The sequence below is a fragment of the Bos grunniens genome, chromosome 10 (assembly GCF_055505025.1).
Source record: "Bos grunniens cultivar Pamir isolate PY7600 chromosome 10, Bosgru_T2T1.0, whole genome shotgun sequence".
In the NCBI taxonomy this organism is placed as follows: Eukaryota; Metazoa; Chordata; class Mammalia; order Artiodactyla; family Bovidae; genus Bos; species Bos grunniens.
Window position 1 is genome coordinate 90,515,303 of NC_141174.1, and position 8,745 is coordinate 90,524,047.

Here is an 8,745-nt window from a genome sequence, read left to right on the forward strand (position 1 = left end):
TCCCTGTCCATGGGATTCTCTGGACAAGAATACTGGAGTGGGTTGCCATGCCCTCCTCCAGGGGATCTTCCCAACCCAGGGATAGAACCTGCATCTCTCATGTCTCCTGCATTGGCGCTGGTTCTTTACCACTAGCTCCACCAGGGAAGCCCAGCAGTTCTAGTCCCTGCAGCTGCATGTTAATATCACCTGGAGTGCTTTCAAAAACTCCCAGTGCCTCTGCCCACCCACTCCTCACCACCGCCCACCCCCGACACACACACTTACCAATGCACCAGAATACAATTTAACTGGTCTGGGGAGGGGCCCAGTGACCAGGCATTTCTCAAAAGCTCTGTTTCTCTTGTGATTATAAAATGCAGTGCCGATGGAGAGCCACTGCAGGCCAGCTTCTCCAAGTCTGAAGGCACTCCAGGTATGAACAAGTTGTTTTTATGCTCCCCACAGCTGTTAGCCATTAACTTGGGCATTCTCGTGGAAAGCTTAGTTACATTATACAACTCACGTAAACATTTCTCTTATGAAATTGTAATTCAATAAGACTTCTCAGCAAGGGAGATGATGCAGAGAATCTAGTTTTGTTTGGTCCTTTTCAGAAAAAAAACAGACAATTATCAAATTATACTGCATTCTGTGGCTCTTGGATGTACATGGGCTTTAAGGGAGATTTATTTGGTCTATTTTCCCCTTTGTAAGGCTCCATTTTAACCAGCTAAGTCGGCAGAAGCCAGCAGAGACAGTAAAAGTTCCTGAAGGTTCAGATGTCAACAGAACAATCTCTCGCTGGAGAATAACCCTTCTGGAAGGTCACAGCAGTTAAGAAGCCAGACTATCAGTTGGAATCCTGATTCCACCATTTTCTCACTATAGGACTCTGGGCAATTTTCTTAATCCCTGAGTTTCCTTATGAATAAAAATGTAATGGTGTTTAGGTTACGAAGAGTACGATGGGTTAATGTGTACGAAGTGCTTTTTTTTTTTGTACAATGCTTGTTATGTAGTAATTTTATTAATATTATCATGCACCCTGTGAGATTAGAAGTGGGCTATTACTATTTCCCCCTTTAAGATTATATTTTAACGTTGCCTCAGCAAGACTAGAGTACACGTGTACTTATTTAGAGAATGATTAGAAAAAGGAGTGTGGCTGCTGCCAGGCCTGGGAAAGTCAGTCTTAGGTAAATTAAGGCTGAGTGACGGCAGATCTTACGGGCTAGGCCAGAGAGTCTAGATTAATCTTGTTGACAGTAAATAGCCATTTAAATGGTCTGAACCGGAGAATGATGTGATTGGTTTTAAACAGACCTGTTTTAAAGCAGACCAGTACAGAACGCAAATGGGGTATGCAAGTGTCTCACCCCTTCTCGAGCTGCTCGAGTTTTTCCGCCCTACTTCTACAAGTGGTGCTACCACGGGATTTGCATTTGCAACTTGTGGTTTTCCTGAAGCAGAGAAGGGTCCTCAAAACACTGACATTTCAAGGTCTGCCCCAAGAGGTTGACAGTTGAATGAAACCTTGAAGCCCCCGTGTCCATTCTGAAAACTCCCAGCCAGCGATAGCCCTGGAGTAATTTTATTTTCCCCCTAAATTTTAAAACAGTTATCTGTATCATCTAAGGCACTTTGAAGATTTACATTCCAGTGCTTCCCCCGGCCCCCAGCAAAACCTGGAGTGAAAAAACAAGGGAACTAGGAACAGTGTCATGTACCCTCCTGGAACCACTGAGGTCCTCCAGTACAATGGGAATTTCATGTAATGGAGAGGAACTGTTAGCCTGCTTCCAAGTATTTCACGGGTTTAGGGTCAAGAAGTTTACAATGAAGATTTGGGGCTTGGCCAGATATACTGTAGAATGTGAATGTTTTTTAAAACCTTTTTATTTTGTATTCGGATATAGCCGATTAACAAAGTTGTGATAGTTTCAGATGAACAGCGAAGGGACTCAGCCATAAGAAGGTGAACATTTTTACAGGTTGAGAAGTTTGCCCAAATCATCTCCCATATGTTAAAACCAGAGTACATAAAATCAGGTAGCTTGACTCTAGCCTTCTATTTAAGAAAAAGATAAAACACTCTTAAATAAAATAAATCAATTCCTTCCAACTCAGAAGTAGGAGGTATTTGGGAAGTGGAGCTGAAGTGATGCAACTTCTAAACCTAGTTCTTTCCTAATTTGGGGAGAATCTGAAGAATTGAACTGTGGTGTTGAGAAGACTCTTGAGAGCCCTTGGACTGCAAGGAGATCCAACCAGTCAATCCTAAAGATATCAGTCCTGAATTGGAAGGGCTGATGCTGAAGCTGAAACTCCAATACTTCGGCCACCTGATGTGAAGAACTGACTCATTGGAAAAGACCCTGATGCTGGGAAAGATTGAAGGCAGGAGGAGAAGGGGATGACAGAGGATGAGATGGATGGAGGCATCACCAACTTGATGAACATGAGTTTGAGTAGGCTCCAGGAGTTGGTGATGGACAGGGAAGCCTGGTATGCTGCAGCCCTTGGGCTTGCAAAGAGTTGGACACAACTGAGCAACTGAACTAATTTAACTCTTAAAATCTTTGTTCTCCCTCAAATAAGTGGTAATATCAAATTCTCAATCATCTAGATATGTGGAAATTCAACCCATGTTTATTGAGTGCTTACCACGTGTTTTGTTAGTCCCTGTGTTAATCAGTTCTCATAAGAACGCTATTGACTTAGGGATATCATTAATGCCATTGAGCAGATAAGGAATACGAAGCATCAGTTCAGTCGCTCAGTCGTGTCCAACTCTTTGCGACCCCATGAATTGCAGCACGCCAGGCCTCCCTGTCCATCACCAACTCCCAGAGTTCACTCAAACTCACGTCCATCGAGTCAGTGATGCCATCCAGCCATCTCATCCTCTGTCATCCCCTTCTCCTCTTGCCCCCAATCCCTCCCATCATCAGAGTCTTTTCCAATGAGTCAACTCTTCGCGAGAGCTGGCCAAAGTACTGGAGTTTCAGCTTTAGCATCATTCCTTCCAAAGAAATCCCAGGGCTGATCTCCTGTAGGATGGACTGGTTGGATCTCCTTGCCGTCCAAGGGACTCTCAAGAGTCTTCTCCAACACCACAGTTCAAAAGCATCAATTCTTCGGCGCTCAGCCTTCTTCACAGTCCAACTCTCTCATCCATACATGACCACAGGAAAAACCATAGCCTTGACTAGATGGACCTTTGTTAGCAAAGTAATGTCTCTGCTTTTGAATATGCTATCTAGGTTGGTCATAACTTTCCTTCCAAGGAGTAAGCATCTTTAATTTCATGGCTGCAATCACCATCTGCAGTGATTTTGGAGCCCCCCCAAAAATAAAGTCTGACACTGTTTCCACTGTTTCCCCATCTATTTCCCATGAAGTGATGGGACCAGATACCATGATCTTCATTTTCTGAATGTTGAGTTTTAAGCCAACTTTTTCACTCTCCTCTTTCACTTTCATCAAGAGGCCCTTTAGTTCTTCTTCACTTTCTGTCATAAGGGTGGTGTCATCTGCATATCTGAGGTTATTGATATTTCTCCCAGCAATCTTGATTCCAGCTTGTGCTTCTTCCAGCCCAGCATTTCTCATGATGTACTCTGTATAGAAGTTAAATAAGCAGGGTGACAGTATACAGCCTTGAAGTACTCCTTTCTCAATTTGGAACCGGTCTTTTGTTCCATGTTGGGTTCTAACTGTTGCTTCTTGATCTGCATATAGATTTCTCAGGAGGCAGGTAAGGTGATCTATTATTCCAATCTCTTTCAGAATTTTCCACAGTTTGTTGTGATCCACACAGTCAAAGGCTTTGGCGTAGTCAGTGAAGCAGAAGTAGGTTTTTTTAAAAAATTTTCTTGCTTTTTCTATTACCCAATGGATGTTGGCAGTTTGATCTTTGGTTCCTCTGCCTTTTCTAAATCCAGCTTGAACGTCTGGAAGTTCTCGGTTCATGTACATAGACTTTTTATTTTTTATTTTTTGGCCACATGACATATGGGATCTTCCCTGACCAGGGATTGAACCTTTGCCCCCTTGCACTGGGTAGTCTTAGACACTAGACCATCAGGGAGGTCCCATGTAATAGACTTTGATGTCATGTCTGTTGAATGAATGAAGTGGGGAAAGTGTCAAAAAGAACAAAAGATAGAAGAGAAAGTAGACTTGATATAAATAATTCAAAGTATACCATAAAAGAACTTCGAGTTTTCACACATGAGTAAGTGGTGGGTCTGTGAACTTCAATGGAGAAGTCAAGAAAACAAACTGGCTTGGAGGAATGCCAGTCCATCCCACAAGTTTCTGGCAAAGGTAAAATCAAATGAGGTTAGTGCAGTGCTTCTGTAGCTCTATCTGAAATATACCATCTGCACTCATTTATTCACTAAACATTCTTAGGCATTGTGCCATGTAGTCACTCAACAAATATGTTGTATGATAAAGGAGAATTGAGCTGCAGTTAGAACTAAGGTTGCCAATCAACTGACAATGCGATAGGGAGAGTAGCCTGGCTCCCCAGGTGAGCTCAATGTAATCACAGGGCCTTTCAGTTCAGTTGAAGAGAGTGGGAGGCAGTAGAGGTGGCAGAGTCGGAAGGAGATAAGATGTTGGAAGCTTGCTTGGAGAGATGTCAGAAGCTTCCTGGGAGAGATGGCACGTCTCCACCTGCCACTGCTAACTTTGAAGAAGAAAGGGGGCTGTAAGTCAAGGAATGTGAGCAGCCTCGAGAGGCTAGTGGAGGCAAAGGAACAGATTTTCCCTTAGTACCTCCAAGAAGAAGCAGGCCCACTGACATACTGATACTAGTCTGGTGTAAAAGACCTATTTTGGACTTCCGACTTCCAGAAAAGTAAGTTGCTTCACAATTTTGTTGCTTTAAGCCACGTTTATGGCACTGTGTTACAGAAGCAATATAAAACTAATATGCTACTATACATTTTTTATTTAATGAAAATGTATAAATCTATTTTAGCAATGAGGAAATAGAAGCCTGGAAATATTGATTTGTCCAAATTTTGGTAGTTTGTCCAAATTTTGACTACTTAACATTATTCTTTCTTGGCAGCTTCCTGGTTTTCCTTCTACCCCGCTGACCACCTTTTCCTTGGGCCCTTTGCAAGAGCAATTCATTTTGGTAGTGTTTCTTAGGAATTTCTCCTCAGTACTCTCTCTTTTGAATTCTTTTTCTTAGGTGATCTCATCCATTCCCATTCCCATCCCTTCTCATTCTGTTCAAGAATATTTGAACTTCTTCAAATATTTCTTTTTATAATGAATTACTCCCTAAGTGATATTCCTAGTTGAGACCCCTCCTATAGCCCCACACTATTTAAGCTTGTCATCTCTCAACTCAACATTGTTGAGCTAGGATAGCATACAAACATTTCAAACATAACATGTTCAAAATCAATACCACCCACAAAAGCAGTTCCCCACCCCCACATTCAATTATGTTTGGCTTAAGTCAAAAAGAAGAGTCAAGCTTCATTTCTCTTTCCCTAACCTCGTGTTCATCCATCCCATCAACAACCCATCCACTCCAGTCTGCCTTCACTACTGCCTTCCTAGTCCAAGTTACCATCATTTTTCACCCCAAAACCATAGTTGCTCCCCTTCAGCCTCTGCTTCTATCCTTGTTCCTCCATGGATCTATTTTCCTCACCACAGTGAAAGTGTCCTTCTTAGGGCACAAATCAGATCTTGTCATGTCCCTTTGTAACACCCTTAAATGGCGTCCGTTGGACTTAGATCCCATCTCCTTTGCAATGACTGGTGAGGCCCTGCCCAAACCAGCTCCTGCCCACCTCTTCTGCTACCGCTCCCTTTCTATCATTTACATTGTACCATTCACAAGGGGCTTCTCTGAGCTGCTCAGTCCCTGAAGTTCTTTCCTGCCTCACAGTCTTTATAACCGTGGCTTCCATTGGTGGGGTGCATGTGCGCACAAACACAGACACACGCATGCACACACGCACACGCATCTCTCGTCTATTACTCATGCTTCAATTTTCAGCTTCACTCTTTCCTCCTCAGAAAGGCCAACACCAAACCATGCTTTCTAAAGCCTTTTAACTCTTCCCCCAACCTCACTTCAAACTGATTCTCTATCTCAGCCTCCTTTCAGGACTTATTAGAGCTTGCAGTTATTTGTCATTTTGGTTACTTGTTTGGTTTAGTTACTTTTTTTCCCTCCTACTGTATAAGAGGTTTTTTTTCAGAGGTTTTTGTCTTTTCAGAAGACAAACCCCCTACTTTGCTTTATGAGGCAGGTAGCAACCCAAACCACAGACAGATTTGGACCTGCACTGGAGTTTCTTTATCTGGGGAGGGAGGCTTTCTGGAATGTAAGTTGCAAAAGGGCAAAACTGTCTGTCTTTGTTACTAGTGTAACCTCAGAACACTATGCCTGACACATAGGGGCTGAATAAATATCTGTTGAATGTTAAATAAATACTGTAAGTACACAGCAATGTTCAAAATGGCACTGATACTCCCCATATCACTATCCAAGAGTGCTACAACTACCTAAGTAGTGAGTTTTAATTTTTTTTTCTAGCACAGCGAAAATAATTTTTTAAATTATTTTCTTTATCTTTTTGATTTTTGGCTGTGCTGGGTCTTCATTGCTGCGTGGGCTTTCTCTAGTTGTTGCAATCAAGAGCTTCTGTTTTTGCAGAGCACGGACTCTAGGTGGGTCGGCATCAGTAATTGCAGCACATGGGCTCAGCAGGTGCAGTTCCTGGGCTCTAGAGCACAGACTCAATCATTTCGGTGCAAGAGCTTAGTTGCTCTGAGGTATATGGGATCTTCCCGGATGAGGGATCAAGCTCACGTCTCCTGAATTGACAGGCGGATTCTTTACCACTGAGCTACCAGGGAAGTCCCAGTGAATTTGAATTCAAGTCAATAAAAGATCATAACCAGTTGAATTTACATTTTGTAATATTCTTTTTTATATTCCATTGATTTGCTTATTTATATATTAAATCAAATATGCATTTAAAAATTTCATGTTATGACAAACAACATTTTTTTAACCTAATGACCTTTTGTACCAATTAACTTCTTTTGACCTTTATTCTTCACTTGTGGTAAACCCACATGGTATAGATGTGTATTTGGAAAAAGGAAATGTGTATTTAGAACAAACCAAACCAGCACACAGGATCATTTTTTTCCCCCAAAATTGGAGTGCTAAAGAGAAATTCATGGGCCATGTATGATTTGTAGGAAATCCCCAGTAAGAAATAAAAATAGGATATAAAAGAGATTCAGATTATGTCTAGCAAATGACTAATTCTTCTTAAATAGGTATTTGGAGATGAGCTAAAATGTAGTGTCAGGCAAATGAAATAATACTAATATTAAGCTAAGTGAAGTTGCTCAGTCATGTCCGACTCTTTGCAACCCCATGGACTGTAGCCTACCAGGATCCTCCATCCATGGGATTTTCCAGACAAGAGTACTGGAGTGGGTTGCCATTTCCTTCTCCAGGAGATCTTCCTGACCCAGGGATTGAAGCCGGGTCTCCCACATTGTAGGCAGATGCTTTACTGACCGAGCCACCAGGGAAGTCCTAATACTAATATGTTTAATCTCAAATAAGATTATACTGAATTCATAGTTAGAAAGTAGCCCATTCCTTTGAAAAATATCTGTAGAATAAGAAACACTTCCATTCTTCCACCACCCTTCATTAGAGCAACATATATCCAATCCCCCAAAGAGGACAGAGTTGTGAGATCTGTAAGTTTGAGGGATTCATGTTCAATCAGTAAACTTTTATTTTAAGGCTACAGAATGCTAGGCGCTTTGGAAAATAACAGGATGAATGAATCCCAAAACCTGATTTTATATAGGTTACAATCCAGTTGGAAAAATAAGGCAAAATATGCAGAGTCAACAACACAGGGGGACTCGAGGTTTTACAAGACAGTATGGTCAGTCATCGGAGAAGGCAATGGCACCCCACTCCAGTACTCTTGCCTGGAAAATCCCATGGACGGAGGAGCCTGGTGGGCTGCAGTCCATGGGGTCGCTAAGAGTCGGACACGACTGAGCGACTTCCCTTTCACTTTTGTGCATTGGAGAAGGAAATGGCAACTCACTCCAGTGTTCTTGCCTGGAGAATCCCAGGGGCGGCAGAGCCTGGTGGGCTGCTGTCCATGGGGTCGCACAGAGTTGGACACGACTGAAGCAACTTAGCAGCAGCAGCAGCAGCATGGTCAGTCATCAGCTTCTCAGGTGGCTCAGTAGTAGAGAATCCACCTGCCAATGCAGGAGATGCAAGTTCAATCTCTGGTCTGGAAAGATCCCTTAGAGAAGGAAATGACAACCCACTCCAGTATTCTTGCCTGAAAAACTCCATGGACAAAGGAACCTGGTGGTCTACAGTCCATGGGGTCGCAAAGAGTTGGACACAACTAAGTGACTGAACAACAACAAAACATGGTCGGCCATGGGGCCCACCTGTAGTACAGATACTTTACATAAAAGATTTGAGCATCCTTGGATTTTGGTGTCTGTAGAGGTCCTGGAACCGATCCCCCACAGATAGGGAGGCAAGACTGTACTGACTGAGCAGACTCTCCTGAGGTGAACCTTCCATCACAGGCTGGTCTTCAGCAAAGACCTCCCACTTTTCCCCAGGGATCCTGCAGAAGGTTGGCCATGTTGATCTGGTCATGCTGAACTGGGCGAACTCTGTGGTGTCTTCCAAACCTAAGTTTTTATAATTCATCTACA

General features: G+C 42.7%; 1 long non-coding RNA gene across 1 annotated transcript; it reads left to right on the top strand.

The window, feature by feature from the left end:
* Positions 1–288: 288 nt before the first annotated feature.
* On the top strand, positions 289–936 carry LOC147365357 (uncharacterized). The gene is made up of 2 exons (XR_015135461.1): positions 289–415; positions 697–936. It is a non-coding gene; the product is annotated as an uncharacterized LOC147365357 (long non-coding RNA).
* Positions 937–8,745: the final 7,809 nt, after the last annotated feature.